This window comes from Heterodontus francisci, chromosome 13, assembly GCF_036365525.1.
Source record: "Heterodontus francisci isolate sHetFra1 chromosome 13, sHetFra1.hap1, whole genome shotgun sequence".
Lineage (NCBI taxonomy): Eukaryota > Metazoa > Chordata > Chondrichthyes > Heterodontiformes > Heterodontidae > Heterodontus > Heterodontus francisci.
In genome coordinates, this window is record NC_090383.1 from 421,838 (window position 1) to 448,705 (window position 26,868).

Consider the following 26,868-nt stretch of genomic DNA (forward strand, 5'->3'; position numbering starts at 1 on the left):
ATAATGGGAAAACATACACACAAAAAGCACATTGCAAAATACCCCTGCTGCTGACTTTTAGTCTCAAACCCTTTCTGCTTAAATGAAAAGCAGAGATAAATTTTCAGGCAATCAAATTTAATTTTTCAGTCATTATACCAATGATATTCTGTGGTAGGTCAGAGTTGAGAAGTTATTCTTGTAATGAGCTATTTATGACTAGCCCACTCTGCTGGCTACTTTCTATTCAGTTTTTCTCTTTAGAGATATATTCTGTATACGCGCACTTATTGGCACTCAAGGTTTGTAACTACATTTATGCAGATTGCAACTGAGAATATATCATTTCAACCTATAGAATTAAGATGCAGACAAAATTACAGAATTCTGTGCAAAAGCAGCTCAGACATCTAATTGAAGTGACAACTTTAACCTCCTATAGAAATAAAGGTTGAGGCCAGTCTTACGAGAAAAGATTTTAAGGAGGCTCTAAATTTACTGAAATCATCATTGACTAGCATCACATGTTATGAATTAAGGTTAGATATAAGTTCATATTCAGCAGGGAATAACAATGAATTGAAATGTTTAACTACCCTCGGAGAAGTGTATAGCAAATACGTCACAATGCACTAAGAGACAATTCACACCCATACCATGTAGCTGCATTTACTATTACTGAGACTTGCCTTTGCTGTTCTTATAGCTCCCTATTTCTACGGCAATATTCCAGCAAGTCTTAAGAGTGTTGTTGTATAAAATTGCTACATGAGTAACACATTGGAATTCATAAACGGTCAAGTTTCCCTTGACAAGCTTCATAATTGGAATTTCCCTGACACTAGAGCCCTGGGAAACTAGATATTCCTTACCCTGCAAGTGATAAATACTAAACAACTTGATCATTCCTGGCAAAACAACACGGAAATGATGCAATGCAACACTCCTTTTGCTTACTTCACAAAGGTTTATAACTCGACTGGCACAGAATGTACACCAGGGAACAGTAAACTCACACAACTCCAAGAATAGATAGCCACTGTTTTGGAAAGCATCAACCAAAAACATCCCAATTGCTACATATTATGCAAAGTGGCATTACTTAGAAGGGAGGTTCACGGCTGCAGCAAAGTCTCCATATTCATAATAAATTTTAAAAACATTCTAAGCTTCAACTCCCTTTCATTACGTATGAAAAGGTATTCATCTTTTCACTTCTTGTTTCCTTCCTCCCTCTTGGGTCCCAGATCTCTGACGATGTTGCTCAGTTACCATCTCCTTGCACTTGCACGAGCTCAGCACAAGTAACCCCATGAAGAGCACCTGGTCTCCACTCCCCGATACACATCCGAGATCGGAACTTGTTCACACAGATCTGGCCGCTGACACACAGTGTACCTCGAAATTCTCTCAAGAATGAAGTGGTTAAGCTGACCTTAAACAGTGAATCTCAAAAGCAGCACTGTATGATAAGAGGCGGATTTGTGCAATTAAGTTCCCATCTCAGACATGGGATTGGGGAGGTAGTAAGCAGAAAATCATGCATGAGCTGCCCATGTTGTTCACTGCACTGAAGCTAATTTCCCAATTTGGCTTCCTGGCACATTTATAAAATTTATCCTCAAGTTTTAAGTTGTGAATCACAGTTTACTCTTTAACCTTACTGCTCTCCCCTCTTAGCCAACCAATTTTTAAAATTTTAATTCAGTGTCTACTAACCAAATGCAGTAACTTCCAGAAACCTGATACATAAAAGAGAGTAGCTGGGACGCAGATGTAGTTAGGGGACTAGTCAATTTGAAGAATATAATTAGTGACTCAATTACAGCCAACATATAAAAAAAAAAGAGGCAAAATAAATAAAGGCGATAAGACCCTTCCGGTTTGATCTATCATAACCATAATGCCGCTTACATTCTGTACAGTAATGTAGTTGTTACATTACTGAATTAGTAATTGGACTAATAATCCAGAGAAAGTAAGTACAAATCCCACTGCGGCAGTTTGAGAATCTGAAAGCAGTTTTTAAAAGTTAAATGCTATCAGTAAGAGTGACCATCTAGTTGTTGAATTATTGTAAAAACTTAACTGGTTCTCGAATCTTCTTTTAAGAAGGAACCTGTCGCCCTTATCTGATCTGACCTATGTGTGACTCCAGTCTTACAGTAACGTAGTTAACTCTTAACTGCCTTTTGTAGTGCTTTAGAAAGCCACTCAGTTGAGGGCAACTAAAGATGGGCAACTAAAAATAAGCAACAAATGCCAGCCTTGCCAGTGACATCCACATCCCAAATATTGAATACCTTCCCTAAAATGTTAAAGGCACTATATAAATGCAAGTTCTCACTTTTTACAAAGATTCTACCAAATACTTGGAAATAACAGGAGAAAGCTGTAAATTCTTATTTGCTGAGGTCATTTAAACATTTTGGTCAGTTGGCTTCGGAATCGTACAGTGGGAGAGTGGTGCACCATGGAAGGGCTGCTGTCTTTTGAATAAGACATTAAGCTAAAGGTCCATCTACCTGTTTAGGTATTGCGTATGGATGCAAAAGATACCATGGCATGATTCGGAGAGAAGCTGGGAGCTCTGGCTGGCCAAAGTCCCTGTCTCAATCAACACCATCAGAAACAGATTCAGCCCGCCCGCTTCATTCATTTCATTTCTTCTTCCTGGGATCTTGGTTAGCTGCAACATTTGCCTGCATCAATGCTTCCAAAATAATTAATTGGCTCTGAAGTGTTTTTGAAAATCCTGAGGACATGATATGGTGCTACATAAATACAGTTTTTTCCTAATGATTTATATGCGATTTCCTATTAAACATTAGGGTAGAAATTAATGGCTTCACTGTCCTCTTCATATCAGTTTTAAGTGTAAAATAGTTAGTTGCAGTATTTCCAACCTACACACTCAAAAATACATAGAAGTACATAAAATATATAGCACAGAAACAGGCTATTAGGCTCAACCAGTCCACACCAGTGTTTATGCTCCACTTGAGCCTCTTCCCATCCTTCCTCATCTAACTCTAACTGCATAACCCTCTATTCCCTTCTCCTTCTTATGCTTATCTAGCTTCACCTTAAATGTGCCTATACTATTTGCCTCAACCACTCCCAGCGGTAGCGGGTTCCACATTCTCACCACTCTTAGGGTAAAGAAGTTTCTTCTGAATTCCCTATTTGATTCCCTAGTGACTACCTTATATTGATGGCCTCTAGTTTTGCTCTTCCCCACAAGCGGAAACACTGTGTCTGCTCTATCAAAACCTTTCTTAATTTCAAAGATCTCTACTGGGTCACCTCTTAGCTTTCTCTTTTCAAGAGAAAAGAGACGCAGCCTGTTCATGCTTCCCTGATAATGTACATAACCTACTATTTTTGCTATTATCCTTGTAAATCTTTTTTTCATCCTCTCCAGTCCCTCTATATCCTTTTTATAATATGGCAACCATCATGGGACAGAATGTGAGAAATGCTCCATCCATCAATATCGGTGACCACGGTCTGGAAGTGGTTCAAGAGTTCGCCTACCTAGGTTCAACTATCACCAGTAACCTGTCTCTCGATGCAGAAATCAACAAGCGCATGGGAAAGGCGTCCACTGCTATGTCCAGATGGCCAAGAGAGTGTGGGAAAATGGCGCACTGACATGGAATACAAAAGTCAGAGTGTATCAAGCCTGTGTCCTCAGTACCTTATTCTACGGCAGCGAGGCTTGGACAACGTATGTCAGCCAAGAGCGACGTCTCAATTCATACCATCTTCGCTGCCTCCGGAGAATCCTTGGCATCAGGTGGCAGGACCGTATCTCCAACACAGAAGTCCTCGAGGCGGCCAACATCCCCAGCTTATACACACTACTGAACCAGCCGCACTTGAAATGGCTTGGCCATGTCAGCCGCATGGAAGATGGCAGGATCCCCAAGAACACATTGTACAGCGAGCTCATCACTGGTATCAGACCCACCGGCCGTCCATGTCTCCGCTTTAAAGACGTCTGCAAACGCGACATGAAGTCCTGTGACATTGATCACAAGTCGTGGGAGTCAGTTGCCAGTGATCGGCAGAGCTGGTGGACAGCCATAAAGGCGGGGCTAAAGAGTGGCGAAGAGACTTAGCAGTTGGCAGGAAAAAAGACAGAAGCACAAGGGGAGAGCCAACTGTGTAACAGCCCCGACAAACAATTTTATCTGCAGCACCTGTGGAAGAATCTGTCACTCTAGAATTGGCCTTTATAGCCACTCCAGGCGCTACTTCACAAACCACTGACCACCTTCAGGCGCTTACCCATCGTCTCCTGAGACAAAGAGGCCAAAGAAGAAGAAGAAGATTACTCCAGGTGTGCTCTAACTAAAGCTTTATACTTTTATCCTTCAAGAAATAAACCCTGGAACTTTGTTTGCTTTTTTAATGGCCTTATTAACCTGTGTCATAGCTTTTAGTGATTTGTGTATTTGTACTCCCACAGAATGACAGAATTGTCACAGTGCAGAAGAAGGCCATTCAGCCCATCGTGCCTGCACCGGCTGTCCAAAAGAGCAATTCACTTAGTGCCATTCCTCCACCTTCTCCCCATAATCCTGCACATGCTTCCTTTTCATATAACAGTCTAATTCCCTTGTAAATGCTTCAATTGAACCTACCACCATTGCACACTTAGGCAGTGCATTCCAGACCTTAACCACTTGCTGTGTGAAAAAGTTTTTCCTCATGTCACTTTTGCATCTTTTACCAATTACTTTAAATCTGTGCCCTCTAGTTCTCGATCCTTTCACAAGTGGGAACAGTTTCTCTCTATCTACTCTGTCCAGACCCCTCATGATTTTGAATACCTCTATCAAATCACCTCTCAGCCTTCTCTTCTCCAAGGAAAACAATCCTAACTTCTCCAATCTATCTTCATAACTGAAGTTCCTCATCCCTGGAACCATTCTCATGAATCTTTCCTGCACACTCTCCAGTGCCCTCACATCTTTCCTAAAGTGCGGCGCCCAGAACTGGACGCAGTACTCCAGCTGAGGCCGAACTCTTTGCTCCTTACCCCATTTAGATTATTTTCCGCCTTATTTTTCCTACCAAAATTATTATCTCACACTTATCTGTGTTGAAATTCATTCTGCAAGTTTACTAATGCCTTCTTGCTGGAGCCAAGTCAGGAAAAGTCTACTATGTTAGGCAACCACAGCTTTATTATATGGCCACAGCTTTATTAAATCAGACAAGCCATGACAACTTGCTATGAGCTAAATTCAGATAATTTTCTCAACCTCACAACTGATTATAGTACTAATGATTATCAAATTATCACTGTTAAAATAATGGGGTTATATATTTTGAACCTAAACAAGAAATTCTAGGTAAAGCTGTTACAAGACATCAAGAGGAATCACTATCAAGATATCAATATTTATCAATATCAAGGAATCAATATTGATCAGTATCAAGGTATTGATGATGCACCAGAAACAACTAGATTCTGATAACTGTTGAATAGTCTTCAGTAGAATGTTAATAGCCACATGGATATTTAATTGTAAATGTGGAATTTGAAAGATATTCAAGATGTTTCCAGTCTGATACATTTTATTTATTTATAGACACAGCACTGAAACAGGCCCTTCAGCCCACCAAGTCTGTGCCGACCAACAACCACCCTTTATACTATCCCTACGGTAATCCCATATTCCTTACCACCTACCTACACTAGGGGCAATTTACAATGGCCAATTTACCTATCACCGGCAAGTCTTTGGCAGTGGGAGGAAACTGGAGCACCCGGCGAAAACCCACGCGGTCACAGGGAGAACTTGCAAACTCCGCACAGGCAGTACCCAGAATCGAACCCGGGTCCCTGGAGCTGTGAGGCTGCGGTGCTAACCACTGCGCCACCCAAATGCAGATAATTTTACAATCATCTATGAGTGTGGCTATATGTTGCTGTTCTTTGCCTAAAATAAACACAAAATAATCAATGCTTCACAAATATCTTCCATTTAATAAATGATTCACATTTTATGCAACTGTAGTACGCTTGCAAAATTCACAACTTTCCAGGAATAGGCTCTGACATATTGCACCACGGACATCTGACAAAATTATTGACTGAGCCACAGACATGGGGGCAATTAATCTGTATATAAAGTGTATAGCCAATCTAATACCTTCAAAACACAGTCCGATTTAAAACACATTTCTTCCTATAAAGTAGCGAAGCATATAAACATTAATGGAGAGCAGCACAACTGTATTAGTTAGCTAGCAAGCAAAACAGTATGCAATGCCAATGCAAATTACTTTTGTTGACAGTATAAAGCTAGCTACACCATGTCACGGGGTGGTAGATGGACCTTACTGAATGACCTTTGTGGATTCACACTGTGTCAGGAGTTCAAATTCATCCAATAAAACATGAAACACCAGGAGAGGATTGCTATTGCAGTTACTGAAGTGAGGCAGCAGAAAAATCAGCAATAGGAAGACGGACCATTTCCCACACTGCTGCTGTCACGACAATTTAACCCACGATGGTCAATGTTTGTGCAACTTCTCCACCTGCTCGTAAATTGAATCTGAAGACAGTGCAGCCAACAAAAGGGCAGTGATCTCCAAATCAGGAGAATTTTATAGGATGAAGCAGATAGTACTTCAGAAGAGTCATGTAAAACAGAAAAGCAGAGTGGGAGAAGAAGGGACAGAGAGATTAACAGTAGGTACCAAAGACTAGTTTATGCATCTTGCCAGGCTGTTAAACTGGGTCCTGGATTCTAAAATACAGAAACAACAGCATCTCTCATGGACAAAATGTAATTTACTCATCAAATCTAGTGACAAAATTAGGGAAACACAGCTACAAATAAAGAGCATCCTTCAGTTCCTCCAATAAAGCGATGCTCTTAAATTCACTTATGTCTATACCTCAGGCTATTACTGTTTATTCCGATTCAGCTCTGACATGATAATTAACAGAAAACTTTTCTGCAAAAGGTTGAGTGGTTGTTACTGCATGTATTATTCAGTTACAAATACTTGGTCACCAGCTGTAAGATTGTACTCCAGACTAACCAATTTATGTCCAAGCCAAATCTCTTACCTGTTGGTAAAGGTGCACTTTTAACGTAATGTAATTATATGATAGAGACAACTTTCAAATGACATTGGCCACTCAGGTTATCCTCTGGGACACCTAGATCCCTCTGCATCTCAGAGCTCTGCAGTCTCTCACCATCTAGATAACATGCTTTTTATTCTTCCTGCCAAAATGGACAATTTCACGTTTTTCCCCATTATGCTCCATTTGCCAGATTTTTGCCCACTCAATGACCATGTTAGAAACAGTCATTAACAGATTTTTTTTGCTGCAAATTGGATTAAAGGACAAATTTTCCAAGTATGTCAAAGATCAGTAACTACAGTGTGCATCATTTACTATCAAGTTTGAGGGCAGATAACCGGAGTGGCCAATGTCATTTGAAAGTTGTCTGTATCATGCAGGAACATAGGAGTGGGAGTAGGCCATTCAGCCCCTCGAGCCTGCCCCGCCATTCAGTATGATCATGGCTGATCATCCGCTTCAATGCCTTTTTCCCACACTATTCTCATATTCCTTTATGTCATTTGTATTTACAAATCTGTCCATCTCTGTTTTAAACATACTCAATGACCGAGCTTCCACAGCCCTCTGGGGTGGAGAATTCCAAAGATTCACAACCCTCTGAGTAAAGAGATTTCTCCTCATCTCTGTCCTAAGTGGCTTCCCGCTTATTTTAAAATTGTGTCCCCTGGTTCTAGACTCCCCAACCAGGGGAAACATCTTAGCTGCATCTACCCTGTCTGTCCCTTGAAGTATTTTGTTGGTTTCTATGAGATCACCTCACATTCTTCGAAACTCTAGAGGATACAGGCCCAGTTTCCCCAATCTCTCTTCAAAGGACAGTCCTGCCATTCCAGGAACAAGTCTAGTGAACCTTTGTTGCACTCCTTCTATGGCAATAATATCTTTTCTAAGGTAAGAGGACCGAAAATGCACTCAGTACTCCAGGTGTAGTCTAACCAAGGTTCTATAAAATTGAAGCAAGACTTCACTACTCCTGTACTCAAATCCTCTTGCGATAAAGGCTAACATACCCTTAGTTTTCTTAATTGCTTGCTGCACTTAGAGTCATAGACTCCGCCCATCACGTCTTTATTCACATCGTGTCTGTACTGGCCATCAAGCACCTAACTATTCTAATCCCATTTTCCAGCACTTGGCCCATAGTCTTGTATGCTATGTCATTTCAAGTGCTCATCTAAATACTTCTTAAATGTTGTGAAGGTTCCTGCCTCTACCACCCCTTCAGGCAGTGCGTTCCAGATTCCAACCACCCTCTGGGTGAAAATTGTTTTCCTCAAATCCCCTCTAAACCTCCTGCCCCTTACCTTAAATCTATGCCCCCTGGTTATTGACCCCTCCACTAAGGGAGGAAGTTTCTTCCTCTCTAACTTAACAATGCCCCTCATAATTTTGTATACCTCAAACAGGTCCCCCCTCAGCCTTCTCTTGTCTAAGGAAAACAACTCTAGCCTTTCCAGTCTTTCTTCATAGCTGAAATGCTCCAGCCCAGGCAACATCCTGGTGAATCTCCTCTGCACCCTCTCCAGTGCAATCACATCCTTCCTATAGTGTGGTGCCCAGAACTGTACACAGTACTCCAGCTGTGGCCTAACTAGCGTTTTATACAGTTCCATAATAACCTCCCTGCTCTTACATTCTATGCTTCTGCTAATAAAGACAAGTATCCCATATGCCTTCCCAACCACCTTATCTACCTGTGCTGTTGCTTTCAATGATCTATGGACAAGTACACCAAGGTCCCTCTGACCCTCTGTACTTCTTAAGGTCCTATCGTCAATTGTATATTCCTTTGCCTATGTTAGTCCCGCCAAAATGCATCACCTCACACTTCTCAGGATTAAATTCCATTTGCCTCTGCTCTGCCCATCTACATCGTCCTGTAATCTAAGGCTTTCCTCCTCACTATTTACGAGACCACAAACATTCGTGTCATCTGCGAACTTACTGATCATACCACCTATAGTCACGTCTAAATCATTAATGTACACACAAACAGCAAGGGTCCCAGCACTGATCCCTGCAGTACACCACTGATCACAGGCTTCCAATCGCAAAAACAATCCTTGACCATCACCCTCTGCCTCCTGCCACCAAGCTAATTTTGGATCCACATTGCCAAATTGCCCTGGATCCCACGGGCTCTTACCTTCTTAACCAATCTCCCATGCAGGACCTTATCAAAAGCCTTACTGAAATCCATGTATACTACATCTACTGCTTTACCCTCATCCACACATCTAGTCACCGCCTCGAAAAATTCAATCAAGTTAGTTAGACACGATCTCCCCCTGACAAAGCCATGCTGACTATCCCTGATTAATCCCTGCCTCTCCAAGTGGAGATTAATCCTGTCCCTCAGAATTTTTTCCAATAGTTTCCCAACCACTGATGTTAGACTCACTGGCCTGTAATTACCTGGTTTATTCCTGCGACCCTTCTTGAATAATGGCACCACATTCACTGCCCTCCAGTCCTCTGGTACCTCTCCTGTGGCCAGAGAGGATTTGAAAATTTGTGTCAGAGCCCCTGCTATCTCCTCCCTTGCCTCACATAACAGCCTGGGATGCCACCTCCTCTTTTACCCTCTCCCCTGTCATGCCTGAAGATTCTATACGCTGGAATATTGAGCTGCCAGTCCTGCCCCTTCCTCAACCACGTCTCTGTGATAGCAATATCATATTCCCATGTGTTAATCAACGCCCTCAATTCATCTGCCTTACTAGTACGATTCCTTGTGTTAAAATAGATGCAATCCAGCCTTGCATTTTTCACTTATGTCTTAACAGGTCTATATTTGCTCTGCCTTCCAGACTGACTCAGTGTCTCTTCTATATTTGACTGTGCATCATCCCCTACTGTACCTCCACTCTGTATCCCATCCCCCTGCCAAATTAGTTTAAACCCCCCCCCAACAGCATTAGCAAACCTCCCAGCAAGGATGTTGGTCCCGTTCCGGTTCAGCTTGTACAGGTCCCACCTTTGCCTGAAACAGACCCAGTGATCCAGGAAACTAAAGCCCTCCCTCCTGCACCATCTCCTCAGCCACGCTTCCATTTGCTCTCTCCTCCTATTCCTCCCCTCACTAGCAGGCGGCACTGGGAGTAATCCAGAGATTATAACCTTTGAGGTCCTGCTTTTTAATCTGCTACCTAGCTCCCTAAATTCTTGTTGCAGGACCACATCCCTCTTTCTACCTATGTTGTTGGTACCAATGTGCACCACGACCTCTGACTGTTCACCTTCCCCGTTCAGAATGTCCTGCAGCCGCTCCGTGACATCCTTGACCCTAGCACCAGGGAGGCAACATACCATCCTGGAGTCACGTTTGCGTCCACAGAAACGCCTATCTGTACCCCTTACGATAGAATCCCCTATCACTATAGCTCTCCCACATCTTTTCCTCCCCTCCTGTGCAGCTGAGCCACCCGTGGTGTCACAGACTTGACTTTTGCTGCATTCCCGAGAAACTATCTCCCCCAACAGTATCCAAAGCGGAATATCTGTTAGATAGGGAGATGGACCCAGGGGACTCCTGCACTTCCTGCCTAGTTCTTCTACTCTGCCTGGTGGTCACCCATTCCCTTTCTGCCTGAGCAGTCTTTACCTGCGGTGTGATCACCTCCCTGTACGTGCTATCCACGATGATCTCAGCCTCGCGGATGCGCCACAGTATCTCCAGCCAACGCTCCAGATCTGAAACGTGGATTTCGAGTAGCTGCAACTGGAGACATTTCCTGCGCACGTGTTCACCCTGGACACTGGAAGTGTCCCTGACTTCCCACATTGCACAGGAGGAGCACTCCATGTTGCCGAGCTGCCCTGCCATGACTTTCCCTTAATTTATCCCCTTAAGTTACCCAAAAATTAGATTTACACTTGATTCCCTAAAAAAAACTACCTACTATATGAAAGAAAACTGGAGATCTTTCTCTTTACTTTTATTTACTTACCCAGCTATTTAGAGTTGTTCCCTAACAACAGTTACTCACCAACCAATCACCTTGCAGCTTTACTGTGATGTCACCGTTGACTTTCTTTTTTTCATAGCTCCGGCGCACCTGGCCTACTCTTGGCTCCGCTCTCAGAAGATAAGTGTCTAAGCCGCGACCCTCAGGCTCGATTTCTCCTCTTCTCTCGCTCAGAGTTCTCCCCACAGGTCCACTCCTCTTTTATCCGCTCCTGGAAGGCAAGTGTCCAGGCCGCGATCCTCGGGCTCCACTTCTCCTATTCTCTCACTCGGTGTTTGCATGTCAACACTTGCATGTTAGCTTTCAGTGACTAATTTACAGGGACATCCAGGTCCCTTTGTACATCTACACTTTCTAATCTCTTAACATTTTAGAAATACTCTGCACATCTATTCCTCCTACCAAAGTGGATATCCTCACATTTTTCCACATTATATACCATCTGCCACGTTCTTGCCCATTCATTAAGCCTGTCCACATCTCCTTGAAGCCACTTTGCATCTTCCTCACAACACACATTCCCACCTAGTTCGTGTCATCCGCGAACTTGAAATACTGCATTTGGTCCCCATATCCAAACCATTGATATATACTGTGAACAGCCGGGGCCCATGCACTGATCCCTGCAGAACCCCACTAGTCACAGCGTACCCCTCTCTCTCTCCCTCGGTCCCCTCTCCCTCCCTCACCCCCCGCCTCTCTGCCCCCCAACTCTCTCTCGCTCGGCCCCCTCTCCCTCTCTCGCGCTCGGCCCCCTCTCCCTCTCTCTCGCTCGGCCCCCTCTCCCTCTCTCTCGCTCGCTCGGCCCCTTCTCTCCCTCTCTCTCTCTCGCTCGGCCCCTTCTCTCCCTCTCTCTCTCTCGCTCGGCCCCTTCTCTCCCTCTCTCTCTCTCGCTCGGCCCCCTCTCCCTCTCTCTCTCTCGCTCGGCCCCCTCTCCCTCTCTCTCTCTCGCTCGGCCCCCTCTCCCTCTCTCTCTCTCGCTCGGCCCCCTCTCCCTCTCTCTCTCTCGCTCGGCCCCCTCTCCCTCTCTCTCTCTCTCTCTCTCTCGCTCGGCCCCCTCTCCCTCTCTCTCTCTCTCTCTCTCTCGCTCGGCCCCCTCTCCCTCTCTCTCTCTCTCTCTCTCTCGCTCGGCCCCCTCTCCCTCTCTCTCTCTCTCTCGCTCGGCCCCCTCTCCCTCTCTCTCTCTCTCTCGCTCGGCCCCCTCTCCCTCTCTCTCTCTCTCTCGCTCGGCCCCCTCTCCCTCTCTCTCTCTCTCTCGCTCGGCCCCCTCTCCCTCTCTCTCTCTCTCTCGCTCGGCCCCCTCTCCCTCTCTCTCTCTCTCTCGCTCGGCCCCCTCTCCCTCTCTCTCTCTCTCGCTCGGCCCCCTCTCCCTCTCTCTCTCTCTCTCGCTCGGCCCCCTCTCCCTCTCTCTCTCTCTCGCTCGGCCCCCTCTCCCTCTCTCTCTCTCTCGCTCGGCCCCCTCTCCCTCTCTCTCTCTCTCGCTCGGCCCCCTCTCCCTCTCTCTCTCTCTCGCTCGGCCCCCTCTCCCTCTCTCTCTCTCTCGCTCGGCCCCCTCTCCCTCTCTCTCTCTCTCGCTCGGCCCCCTCTCCCTCTCTCTCTCTCTCGCTCGGCCCCCTCTCCCTCTCTCTCTCTCTCGCTCGGCCCCCTCTCCCCCTCTCTCTCTCTCTCGCTCGGCCCCCTCTCCCCCTCTCCCCCTCTCTCTCTCGCTCGGCCCCCTCTCCCCCTCTCCCCCTCTCCCTCTCGCTCGGCCCCCTCTCCCCCTCTCCCCCTCTCCCTCTCGCTCGGCCCCCTCTCCCTCTCGCTCGGCCCCCTCTCCCCCTCTCGCTCGGCCCCCTCTCCCCCTCTCGCTCGGCCCCCTCTCCCCCTCTCGCTCGGCCCCCTCTCCCCCTCTCCCTCTCGCTCGGCCCCCTCTCCCCCTCTCCCTCTCGCTCGGCCCCCTCTCCCTCTCGCTCGGCCCCCTCTCCCCCTCTCCCTCTCGCTCGGCCCCCTCTCCCCCTCTCCCTCTCGCTCGGCCCCCTCTCCCACTCTCCCTCTCGCTCGGCCCCCTCTCCCCCTCGCTCGGCCCCCTCTCCCCCTCTCCCGGCCCCCTCTCCCCCTCTCCCGGCCCCCTCTCCCCCTCTCTCTCTCGCTCGGCCCCCTCTCCCCCTCTCCCCCTCTCCCTCTCGCTCGGCCCCCTCTCCCCCTCTCCCCCTCTCCCTCTCGCTCGGCCCCCTCTCCCTCTCGCTCGGCCCCCTCTCCCCCTCTCGCTCGGCCCCCTCTCCCCCTCTCCCTCTCGCTCGGCCCCCTCTCCCCCTCTCCCTCTCGCTCGGCCCCCTCTCCCCCTCTCCCTCTCGCTCGGCCCCCTCTCCCCCTCTCCCTCTCGCTCGGCCCCCTCTCCCACTCTCCCTCTCGCTCGGCCCCCTCTCCCCCTCGCTCGGCCCCCTCTCCCCCTCTCCCGGCCCCCTCTCCCCCTCTCCCGGCCCCCTCTCCCTCTCGCTCGGCCCCCTCTCCCCCTCTCTCGGCCCCCTCTCCCTCTCTCTCGCGCTCGCCCGGCCCCCTCTCTCTCTCGCGCTCGCCCGGCCCCCTCTCCCTCTCTCTCGCGCTCGCCCGGCCCCCTCTCCCTCTCTCTCGCGCTCGCCCGGCCCCCTCTCCCTCTCTCTCGCTCTCGCCCGGCCCCCTCTCCCTCTCTCTCGCTCTCGCCCGGCCCCCTCTCCCTCTCTCTCGCGCTCGCCCGGCCCCCTCTCCCTCTCTCTCGCGCTCGCCCGGCCCCCTCTCCCTCTCTCTCGCGCTCGCCCGGCCCCCTCTCCCTCTCTCTCGCGCTCGCCCGGCCCCCTCTCCCTCTCTCTCGCGCTCGCCCGGCCCCCTCTCCCTCTCTCTCGCGCTCGCCCGGCCCCCTCTCCCTCTCTCTCGCGCTCGCCCGGCCCCCTCTCCCTCTCTCTCGCGCTCGCCCGGCCCCCTCTCCCTCTCTCTCGCGCTCGCCCGGCCCCCTCTCCCTCTCTCTCGCGCTCGCCCGGCCCCCTCTCCCTCTCTCTCGCGCTCGCCCGGCCCCCTCTCCCTCTCTCTCGCGCTCGCCCGGCCCCCTCTCCCTCTCTCTCGCGCTCGCCCGGCCCCCTCTCCCTCTCTCTCGCGCTCGCCCGGCCCCCTCTCCCTCTCTCTCGCGCTCGCCCGGCCCCCTCTCCCTCTCTCTCGCGCTCGCCCGGCCCCCTCTCCCTCTCTCTCGCGCTCGCCCGGCCCCCTCTCCCTCTCTCTCGCGCTCGCCCGGCCCCCTCTCCCTCTCTCTCGCGCTCGCCCGGCCCCCTCTCCCTCTCTCTCGCGCTCGCCCGGCCCCCTCTCCCTCTCTCTCGCGCTCGCCCGGCCCCCTCTCCCTCTCTCTCGCGCTCGCCCGGCCCCCTCTCCCTCTCTCTCGCGCTCGCCCGGCCCCCTCTCCCTCTCTCTCGCGCTCGCCCGGCCCCCTCTCCCTCTCTCTCGCGCTCGCCCGGCCCCCTCTCCCTCTCTCTCGCGCTCGCCCGGCCCCCTCTCCCTCTCTCTCGCGCTCGCCCGGCCCCCTCTCCCTCTCTCTCGCGCTCGCCCGGCCCCCTCTCCCTCTCTCTCGCGCTCGCCCGGCCCCCTCTCCCTCTCTCTCGCGCTCGCCCGGCCCCCTCTCCCTCTCTCTCGCGCTCGCCCGGCCCCCTCTCCCTCTCTCTCGCGCTCGCCCGGCCCCCTCTCCCTCTCTCTCGCGCTCGCCCGGCCCCCTCTCCCTCTCTCTCGCGCTCGCCCGGCCCCCTCTCCCTCTCTCTCGCGCTCGCCCGGCCCCCTCTCCCTCTCTCTCGCGCTCGCCCGGCCCCCTCTCCCTCTCTCTCGCGCTCGCCCGGCCCCCTCTCCCTCTCTCTCGCGCTCGCCCGGCCCCCTCTCCCTCTCTCTCGCGCTCGCCCGGCCCCCTCTCCCTCTCTCTCGCGCTCGCCCGGCCCCCTCTCCCTCTCTCTCGCGCTCGCCCGGCCCCCTCTCCCTCTCTCTCGCGCTCGCCCGGCCCCCTCTCCCTCTCTCTCGCGCTCGCCCGGCCCCCTCTCCCTCTCTCTCGCGCTCGCCCGGCCCCCTCTCCCTCTCTCTCGCGCTCGCCCGGCCCCCTCTCCCTCTCTCTCGCGCTCGCCCGGCCCCCTCTCCCTCTCTCTCGCGCTCGCCCGGCCCCCTCTCCCTCTCTCTCGCGCTCGCCCGGCCCCCTCTCCCTCTCTCTCGCGCTCGCCCGGCCCCCTCTCCCTCTCTCTCGCGCTCGCCCGGCCCCCTCTCCCTCTCTCTCGCGCTCGCCCGGCCCCCTCTCCCTCTCTCTCGCGCTCGCTCGGCCCCCTCTCCCTCTCTCTCGCGCTCGCTCGGCCCCCTCTCCCTCTCTCGCTCGCTCGGCCCCCTCTCCCTCTCTCGCTCCCTCGGCCCCCTCTCCCTCTCTCGCTCCCTCGGCCCCCTCTCCCTCTCTCGCTCGCTCGGCCCCCTCTCCCTCTCTCGCTCGCTCGGCCCCCTCTCCCTCTCTCGCTCGCTCGGCCCCCTCTCCCTCTCTCGCTCGCTCGGCCCCCTCTCCCTCTCTCGCTCGCTCGGCCCCCTCTCCCTCTCTCGCTCGCTCGGCCCCCTCTCCCTCTCTCGCTCGCTCGGCCCCCTCTCCCTCTCTCGCTCGCTCGGCCCCCTCTCCCTCTCTCTCGCTCACTCGGCCGCCTCTCCCTCTCCCTCTCGCTCGGCCCCCTCTCCCTCTCCCTCGCTCGGCCCCCTCTCTCCTTCTCTCTAGCGCTCGGCCCCCTCTCTCCTTCTCTCTAGCGCTCGGCCCCCTCTCTCCTTCTCTCTAGCGCTCGGCCCCCTCTCTCCTTCTCTCTAGCGCTCGGCCCCCTCTCTCCTTCTCTCTAGCGCTCGGCCCCCTCTCTCCTTCTCTCTAGCGCTCGGCCCCCTCTCCCTCTCTCTCGCTCTGCCCCCTCTCTCTCTCTACCCTCTGGCCCCTCCCTCCCTCTGTACCGCCGCCCCGCCCCACACTCAACCATTGCTGAGAGCAGGAACAGCAGTTACCGAACTTTGGACATAGTTTTTCGGCGGGTTTTTTAAAAAATCGGTACCCGCCAGAAAACCCCGAAGCTGTCCTTACAGGTGCTAAGAGCGGTAACAGCGGTTTCCAAACTTAGGGCAGATTCGGAATTTTCCAATGGATTCCAATTTTATTCTTTAAAGAAGCCTGCCAGAAAACCCCGAATCTGTCTGAAGTTTAGAAACCGCTGTTTCCGCTCTCAGTGCCTATCAATTGTGAATATGAAAAGGAGTGTTAATGAGCAGTAGATAAAAGATCTGAGCTTAGAAATTGCAATTCAGCTGTGAAACAAACAGCTCATTTTTTAAAAAATCCAGTCTGGTCAGAAAGGAGAAGTATATGGGAAATTTCTCATCCCTGAAATTACCAGTCACGGACCTCAATTATTTTTTTTTACCATGGACACTGGTGTCCCTGTATGGACACATTGCAGATGCCTGGTTTTATCACAAGCTGGTAGATCTCAAGTGGCAGTTTTCACAGGTGGGGTGGGGTACGGAATGTACTGCTCTGTATGCGATGCCTGTATTGAATTCTTATCCAGCTTGGCTTCCCACTGAAGTCATTCAGTTGTGTCTCGAAGGCGGTATTAATCATTAGATATCTGCTGGGAGCTCCAACAGAGGGAGTGAGAAAGCAGAGAATGGCTGGAGTCAAGGCCAGGCATACAGTGATGGGAGGGAGAAGAGAACAGAGAATGGCTGGAGAAGAGAACAGAGAATGGCTGGAGCCAAGACCAGGTATAAACCCATGGGAGTGAGTGGGAAAGCAGAGAATAGCTGGAGCCTGGAATGTAGGTAGAGACAGAGTCACCAACACAATCATGCTTCTATTTTACTGAACACACAATCCTACGTCAGAGCTCAGAGCCCAGGGAGGCTGGGCAGGCAAGCTGCTGTTTTTTTATTTGTTCATGGGATGTGAGCATCGCTGGCAATTGCCCTCGAGAAGATGCTGGTGAATTGTCAGCTCAAATAGAAATAAACACGTATGACCTTATAACCATTACAGAGACGTGGATGCAAGGCGACATTAGGACAATAGTGAAAGATGACCTTAGTTCTAAAGATCAAGATGAGAATCAGTTGGGGTGGAGATAAGAATAAGCAAAGGTAAAAAGTCAATTAGGGGCCTATAAACTAATGCCACAACAGTAACTATACTGTAGGATGGGGTATTTAGGAAGAAATAATGGGAGCTTGTAAGAAAGGTATGGCAATAATCATGAGTGATTTTAATCTAAACGCAGATTAGAAAAATCAGATCGGTAAAGGTAACTTGGAAGATGAGTTCATTGATTGTTTTCGGGACAATTTCTAGTACCAACCACGGAGCAGGCTATTCTAGACCTGGTTGTGTGCAACTGGGCAGGATTAATCAACGACCTTACAGTAAAGGAGCCTCTAGGTGGCAGCTATCATAACATGATTGAATTTCACATTCAGTTTGAGGGTGAGAAGTGTGGATCTAAGACTAGTGTTTTAAACTTAAATAAAGGCAATGACAAGGGTATTAAGACAGAGCTGGCTAAAGTGAGCTAGGAAATTAGGTTAAGGGGTAGGTGAGTAGAGATGCAGTGGCAGACATTTACACAGATATTTCATATCACTCACGAAAATACATTCGGTGAGAAAAACAGACTCTAGGAGAAGGATGCACCATCCATGGCTAACTAAGGAAGTTAAAGATAGCATCAAACTGAAAGAAAAAGTGCACAATTCTGGAAAGATTAGTGGTAGGTCAGAAGATTGGACAGAATTTAAAAACCAGCAAAGAATGACTAAAAAAAAAAGTGAGAAATTAGAATTTGAGAGAAAGCTAGCTAGAAATATAAAAACAGATAGTAAGACTTTCTACAAGTATTTAAAAAGGAAAAGAGTAATAAAAGTGGGCATGGATCCTCGAGAGAGTGTATGTCTGGAGAATTAATAATGGGAAATAAGGAAATGGAGGAAGCGTTGAACAGATATTTTTGTGTCTGTCTTCACTATAGAAGACACAAATAACATCCCAGAAATACTTGTAAATCAAGAGGTGAAAGGGAGTTAGCATCTTAAAACAATTACGATCACCAGAGAAAGGTTACTGAGAAAACTACTAGATCTAAAGGCTGACAAGTCCCCAGGTCCTGATGGCCTGCATCCTGGGGTCTCAAAAGGAGTGGCTGCAGAGATAGTAGATGTATTGGTTGTAATTTTTCAAAATTCCCTAGATTCTGGAAAGGTCCCATCAGATTGGAAAAGAACAAATGTAATGCTCTATTCAAAAAAGGAGACAGAAAGCAGGAAACTACAGGCCAGTTAGCCTAACATCTGTCATAGGGAAAATGCTGGAATCTATTATTAAGGAGGTTATCGCAGGGTACTTAGAAATTTTTAATGCAATTAGGCAGAGCCAACATGGTTTTGTGAAAGGGAAATCATGTTTGACTAATATATTACAGTTCTTTGAGGAAGTAATAAGCAACATAGATAGACAAGTGAACTTGTAGATGTGGTGTACTTGGATTTCCAAAAGGCTTTTGATAAGGTGCCACATCAAAGGTTACTACACAAAATAAGATCTCATGATGGAGAGGGTAACATATTAGCAGGGATAGAGGATTGATTAGCTAACAGGAAACAGAGAGTAGGGATAAATGGATCATTTTCAGGTTGGCAAGCTGTAACTAGTGGAGTGCCACAGGGATCAGTTCTGGAGCCTCAACTATTTACAATTTACATCAATGACTTGGATTAAGGGACAGAATGTATGGTTCCTAAATTTGCTGATGACACAAAGATAGGTAGGTGAGTAAGTTGTGAGGAGGACACAAGGAGTCTGCAAAAGAATATAGATAGGTTAAGTGAGTGGGCAAACATTTGGCAGATGGAGTATAATGTGGGAAAACGTGAACGTGTCCACTTTGGTGGTAGGAATATAAAAGCAGTATATTATTTGAATGGAGAAAGATTGCTGAACTCTGCAGTACAGGTGGGTGTCCTGGTACATGAATCACAAAATGTTAGTATGCAGAACAGCAAGTGATTAGGAAGGCAAATGGAATGTTGTTATTTACAGAGCCAGTATTGCAAGGAGAATGGAATATAAAAGTAAGGAAGTTTTTCTACAGCTGTACAGGGTATTGGTGAGACCACATCTGGAGCACTGTGTACAGTTTTGGTCTCCTTACTTAAAGGATATAATTTTATAAGTAGTACTGAAAAGTTTCACTCAACTGATTCCTGGGATGAAGGGGTTAGCTTATGAGGAAAGGTTGGGCTTGTATCCAATGAAGTTTAGAAGAATGAGGGGTGATCTTATTGTAACATATAAGATACTGAGGGGATTTGACAGGGAGGATGCTGAAAGGGTATTTTCCCTTATGAGACAGACTGGAACCAGGAAACTGTTTAAAAATCAGGGGTTTCCCATTTAAGACAGAGTTGAGGAGAAAACTGGTAGATGAACAATGGGCTACCTTCAAAGAGGAGATAGTTCAGGCACAGTCAAGGTATGTTCCCTCGAAGGTGAAAAGTAGGGCAAACAAATCCAAAGCTCCCTGGATGACAAAAGCGGTAGAGACTGAGATAAAGAAGAAAAAGTGTGCTTATGAGAGATACCAAGTAGAAAATACTATGGAGAACCAGGCTGAATATAGAAAGTCGAGAGGGGAAGTGAAAAAGCAAATAAGAGAAGCAAAGAGAGAGCATGAAAAGAGACTGGCAGCTTGCAATAAAGGAAATACCAAAGTTTTCTATAGGCACATAAATAGTAAAAGGGTGGTAAAAGGAGGAGTGGGGCCGATTAGGGATCAGAAAGGGAATTTACACAAGGAGGCAGAGGGCACAGCTGAGGTATTAAATGAATACTTTGCATCTGTCTTTACCAAGGAAGAATATGCAACCCAGGCAATGCTGAAAGAGGAAGTAAGTCAGACACTAGAGGGTTTAAAATTGATAAAGAGGAAGTATTAGATAGGCTGTTTGTGCTTAAAGTGGATAAAGCACCAGGAACAGATGAGATGCATCCAAGGATACTGAGGGAAGTGAGGGTGGAAATCACAGAAGCATTGGCCATAATTTTTCAGTCTTCCTTAGACTCCAGGGTGGTGACAGAGGACTGAAGAATTGCAAACATTACACCCTTGTTCAAAAAGGGTGTAAAGATAAGCCCAACAACTACAGGCCAGTCAGTTTACTTTTGGTGGTGGGGATACTTCTAGAAAAAATAATTCTGGACAAAATCAATAGTCACATGGACAAATGCAAATTAATTAAGGAAAGCCAGCATGGATTTCTTCAGGGAAAATCATGTTTAACTAACTTGGAGTTTTTTTGAGGAGGTAACAGAGAGGGTTGATGAGGGCAATGCTTTTGATGTGGTGGACTTTCAAAAGGTGTTTGATACAGTGCCACACAATAGGCTTGTGAGCAAACTTGTAGCTCATGGAATAAAAGGGATGGTAGCAACATGGATACTAAATTAGCTGAGTGACAGGAAACAAAGAGTAGTGGTTAATGGATATTTCTCAGTATGGAGAAAGGTTTGTAGTGGAGTTCCCCAGGGATCAGATTTGGGACCCTTGCTTTTCCTGATATATATATTAATGACCTAGACCTTGGTGTACAGGGCACAACTTCAAAGTTTGCAGATGATATGAAACTTGGAAGCATTGTGAACTGTGAGGAGGATAGTGTAGAACTCCAAAAGGACATAGGCAAGTTGGTGGAATGGGCAGACAGGTGGCAGATGAAGTTCAATGCAGAGAAATGCGAAGTGATTCATTTTGGTAGGAAGAACATGGACAGACAACATAGAATAAAAGGGTACAATTCTAAAGGGGTGCAGGAGCAGAGGAACATAGGTGCTTATGTGCATAAGTCATTGAAGGTGGCAGGACAGGTTGAGAGAGCGATTAATAAAGCATACAGTATCCTCGGCTTTATTAATAGAGGCATCGAGTACAACAGCAAGGAAGTTATGTTGAACTTGTATAAGACACTAGTTTGGCCTTAGTTGGAGTACTGCGTCCAGTTCTGGGCACCACACTTTAGGAAAGATGTGAGGGCATTGGAGAGAGTACAGAAAAGATTCACGAGAATGAAGTTCCTCATCCCTGGAACCAGTTATGAATATAGATTGGAGAAGTTAGGACTGTTTTCCTTTGAGAACAGAAGGCTGAGAGGTGATTTGATGGAGGTATTCAAAATTATGACAGAGTAGATAGAGAGAGAAACTGTTCCCACTTCTGAAAGGATCGAGAACGAGAGGGCACAGATTTAAAGTATTTGGTAACAGAAGCCAAAGTGACATGAGGAAAAACGTTTTCACACAGCAAGTGGTTAAGGTCTGGAATACGCTGCCTGAGAATGTGGTGGAGGCAGGTTCAATTGAAGTTCAAAAGGGAATTAGACAGTTATATGAAAAGGAAGAATGTGCAGGGTTATGGGGAGAAGACAGGGGAATGGAAATGAGTGAATTGCTGTTTTGGAGAGCTGGTGCAGACACAATGGGCCAAACTGCCTCCTTCTACACTGTAACAATTCTGTGATTCTATGAAGATTTTCCTTCAGAGAGCCATTAGTCTTTGGAATTCTCATCCCCAGGGAGCACTGGAGGTTGGGTCATGGAATATTTTTAAGACCGAGTTCAATAGATTCTTGATAGACAAGGAAGTCAAAGGGTATGGGGGTAGACAGGAAAGTTGAGTTGAGGCCACAATCAGATCAGCCATGATCTTCTCAAATGGCAGAGCAGGCTCGAGGGGCTGAATGGCCTACTCCGGCTCCTAATTCGTATGTTCATACATTCTTGAACTGCTGCAGTCCATCTGGTGTAGGTAACCCACAGTGCTGTTAGGGAGTTCCAGGTTTATGACCCAGCGGCAGTGAAGGAACTGCAGTATAATTCCAGGTTAGGATGGTATGTGGCTTGGAGGGGAACTTGCAGGTGGTGGTGTTCCCATGCGTCTGCCGCTCTTGTCCTTTCTAAGTGGTAGAGATCAAGAGTTTGGGAGGCGCTGTCAGAGGAGGCTTGGAAAGCTGCTGCCACTGTGTGCTTGAGGTGGAGGGAGTGAATGTTTAAGGTGGTGGATGGGGTGCCGATTGTGTTGCTTTGTCCAACTAGCAGGGAAGCACACGCACAAGATCAAGGCTTTCAGTTTTACATGGAAAGGGGAAACTTCTGAATCATTAGGTGGATGGGGGAAAGTCAATGATTTTAAATATTGATGCTTTTACGCAAATAGTTATATGATAAAGTATATTTCAGGAGTATACACTGCAAATTCTCATCCCCAGGGAGCACTGGAGGTTGGGTCATGGAATATTTTTAAGACCGAGTTCAATAGATGCTTGATAGACAAGGAAGTCAAAGGGTATGGGGGTAGACAGGAAAGTTGAGTTGAGGCCACAATCAGATCAGCCATGATCTTCTCAAATGGCAGAGCAGGCTCGAGGGGCTGAATGGCCTACTCCGGCTCCTAATTCGTATGTTCGTACATTCCTGAACTGCTGCAGTCCATCTGGTGTAGGTGTGAAACCATCAGTTTTGCTGCCACAGGCAATTTGCTGCAATTACATTGGACAGAAAATGTCAAGGGGTTAGGTGAGGGTGTAGTTGTGCACAATATGGTAAATAACAAAAGAAAAAAATAATCACTTGGAAAGATTTAACTAATGAGGAATACAACAATTGATCAATGTACAGTACAGACTAAACTTCATACGTAGGTAGGTAAACATTTAATAGAAATCATTTCAAACATGGTGTAGGCATGGTTCTTATAAAGAAAATACAAGACACCATCCTCCTACTGAGGCATGGTGAGCTATTCAGCACTTTGCAGTTAACACCCATAGTGGTGAGAGAGAGAGAGAAAACTTGGCACAACGTCAATAATTCATAATCAAAACTTCTATATGAAGGTCATCCTATTTTCTAGATCGCGTCCAATTAAGTCCATCAACATATAGACTGGCAAGTCAAAATTGCTTTACTTATATTCAGAGCCCAGCAGCTAGTTAATTAGACACTGCTGAATTTGGAAATGAGGAGATGCCACCTAGCATCAAGAGAAAATACAATGAATCAGCTTATGACATGCAAACGGGAAACACTAAAAGACTATCTCCCTCGGGAAATGTACAGTAACCCTGCTTGGCTCATCACTCGACAGGTTAATACTGTTGCAAAAAATATTTCAATTCCAACTCTAGCAATTACCATACTGCAACAAAAAGTGATGAGCCCACAGTTTCTTTCACAGATCACTTCCCCACTCTTCAAAAGCAGTAGCAAGAGCAGCCCCACACAAAATTAAAGAAATCACAAAAATTCCTGGAAGGTGCAAAGTGCTTCAAAGTCAAATAAATTACTACTGAAGGGTAATCACTGCTGTAGTATAGGGAAACGCAGCAGCCATCTTGAACACAGCAAGGTCCCACAAACAGCATTGAAACAAATATGCGAATAGAATGACAGTCAACATAACAGAGAACCCAAAAATTATCTACCAGTATGCAAATAGTAAACAGGTAGTAAAACATGGGCAGGGCCTATTAGGGACAAAGATGTTGTCCCTGATGTAATATGTGCTTAGAGGTTCAGGGCAAGGCTAATAATATTTAATGCGTACTTTGTATCAGTGTTCACTCAGAAAGTGGAATCTCACAAAATATCAGTTGTAGCAGAGAGAGTAGAGGCAATATATAGGGTATAAATTGAGAGGGGGTGGGGTGGGGGGAAGGTACTAACAAGGCTGGCTATGCTTTAGATACGTCACCAGATGGCTTACATCCAGGTTGCCAAAGGAAGTGGGGATGGAGATAGCGGAAGAGCTTATCATAATCTTCCAATCTTCCCTGGATATGGGGGGAGGTGGTGGCATAATGGTAAAGTCACTGAACTAGTAATCCAGAAGCCCATGCTAATGCCCTGGGGACTCTGGTTCAAATCCCACCACAACAGCTAGTGGAATTTAAATTCAATTTCTTAATAAAAATCTGGAATTGAGAAAGCTAGTCTCAGTAATGGTGCCATAATTATTGCAAAAACCAATCTGGTTCACAAATGTCCTTTACGGAAGGAAATCTGCCATCCTTACCTGATCTGGCGTACATGTGACTCCAGACCCACAGCAATGTGGTTGACTCTTAACTGCCCTCTGAAATGGCCTAGCAGGCCACTCAGTTGTTCAAGGCCAATTAGAGATGGGCAGCAAATGCTGGCCTTGCCAGCAACGCCCACATCCTAAGACAGAATTTAAAAATTTTCGAGGATAGCTGTAGACTGCAGGAAGATATCAATGGACTGGTCAGGTGGGCATAGAAGTGGCAAATGGAATTCAACCCAGAGAAGTGTGAGGTGATGCATTTGGGGAGGTCAAACAAGGCAATGGAATAGACAATTAACGGGAGAGTACTGAGAGATGTAGAGGAAGTGAGGGACCTTGGAGTAAATGTCCACAGATCCATGAAGGTGGCAGGCCAGGTCGATAAGATGGTTAAGAAGGCATATAGAAAGCTTTCCTTTATTAGTTGAGGTATAGAATATAACAGCACGGAAGTTACGCTGGAAAGTTATAAATCATTAGTTAGGCCACAACTTGAGTACTGCGTGCAATTCTGTTCACCTCATTACAAAAAGGATGTAATTGCACTGGAGAGGGTACAGAGGAGATTTACGAGGATGTTGCCGGGACTGGAAAAATGCTGCTATGAGGAAAGATTGCATAGGCTGTGGTTGTTCTCCTTGGAACAGAGGAGGCTGAGGGGAGATTTGATTGAAATGCACAAAACTGTGAGGGGCCTGGATAGGGTGGAGGTGAAGGTCCTATTTACCTTCGCAGAGAGGTCAGTGACTAGGGGGCATAGATTAAAAGTGTTTGGTAGAAGGATTAGAGGGGAGATGAGGAAAAAAATCTTTCAGCCGGAGGATGGTAAAGGTCTCAAACTCACTGCCTGAAAGGGTAGTAGAGGCAGGAACCCTCAACTCGTTTAAAAGGTGTCTGGATATGCACCTCAAGTGCTGTAAGCTGCAGGGCTACGGACCAAATGCTGGAAGGTGGGATTAGGCTAGGTGGCTCGTTTTTCGGCCAGCGCAGACACGATGGGCCAAGTGGCCTCTTTCTGTGCCGTAAACGTCCTATGATTCAATGGGGGAGGTGCCAGAGGATTGGAGAGTGGCAAATGTGACACCCTTACTCACGAAAGGGTATAAAGACAGTCCTAGCAACTACAGGCCAGTTAGTCTATCAGTGGTGGGTAAGGTTTTAGAAACAATAATCAGGGGGAAAAATCAACACACACAGAGAGGTTTGAGTTAATTAAGGACAGCCAGCATGGATTAATAAAAGGCAAATCATGCTTGACTAATCTAATTGAATTTTTTGAAGATGTGACAGAGAAGGTTGATGAAATAAATGGGGTGGATGTTGTTTATAGGGATTTTAAGAATGCGTTTGATAAGGCACCACATAAAAGGGCTGGTTAACAAAATTGAGGCTCATGAAATAGGAGAGTCAATGTCCAATTGGATAAAAAATTGGCTTAAGGACAGAAAACAGTGAATCGTAGTAAATGGTTGCTTTTCAGACTGGAGGGTGGTAGACAGTGGTGTTTCCCAAGGGTCAGTGCTGGGACCACTGCCTTTTTTGCTATATATAAATGACTTGGATCTTGGAATACAGAGTAGAATCTCAAAATTTGTAAATGACACCAAACTGGAGGATGACATGAACCGCCTGCAACAGGACATAGATAGGCCAGCAGCATGGGCAGACAGGTGGCAGATGGAATTTAATACTGTCAAGTGTGAGGTGATGCATTTGGCAGAAGGAATAGGGAGAGGCAATATATACTTAATGGCATAGTTCTAAAGAGTGTGCCTGAACAGAGGGACCTGGGGGTGCGTGTGCATAGCTCTTTGAAGGTGGCAGCATATATTGAGAGTGGTTAGTAAAGCATATGGAATTTTGGGCTTCATAAACAGAGGCATTGAGTACAAAAGCAGGGAAGCTATGCTGAACCTTTATAAAGCTTTGGGTGGGCCCCAACTGGAGTACGTGTTCCAGTTCTGCTCATCATACTTTAGGAAGGACGTGGGGGACCTTGGAAGGATGCAGAGGAGATTTACCAGAATGGTTCCAGAGATGAGGGATTTTACTTTCAAGGTTAGGGTAGAAAAACTGGGGCTACAGGGAATGAGCAGGGAAGTGGGATGGCCTGAATAGCTCCATGGAGAGCCAACATAGACTCGACGGGCCGAATGGCCTCTATCTGAGCTGTAATATAATTCTATGATAATTAGCCTGATTTAGTGATGTTGGTTGAGGGATAAACATTGGCCAGAATACTGGGCTAACTCCCCTGCTTGTCTTCAAATAATGCTGTGGGATCTTTTACATCCACCTGAGGGCAGATACGGCATTGGCTTAATGTCTCATCTGAAAGATGGCACTTCTGACAGTGCAGCGCTCCCTCAGTACTGCACTGAAGAGTCAGCTGAGATTATGTCCTGAAGTAGGGGCTTGAACCCATTACTTTCTGACTCAGAGGCGAGAGTGCTACCACCGAACTATGGCTGACATAAAAACTATTAATATTGTTCTTGTTTTTAACAGAGTTACTCAGTGCCACATGACATGGTTGACTCTTAATGCCTGTCAGCGCATTAGACTTGTGGGCGCCCCAGGGAGAAGCTATGGCATGGGTCCCACCCTTCCCTCTGTACATGGAATGACTCCCACTGCTACTTTACCCTATGGTCTGGGGCCCAGAGTAATCATCCTGGTTGCTTGCTTCCAA

General features: G+C 47.6%; 1 protein-coding gene across 7 annotated transcripts in view; it reads right to left on the minus strand.

Moving 5' to 3' along the window:
- Positions 1-26,868, minus strand: part of LOC137376165 (utrophin-like) — a 904,611-nt gene that overhangs the window by 353,648 nt on the left and 524,095 nt on the right. The window lies entirely within an intron of this gene.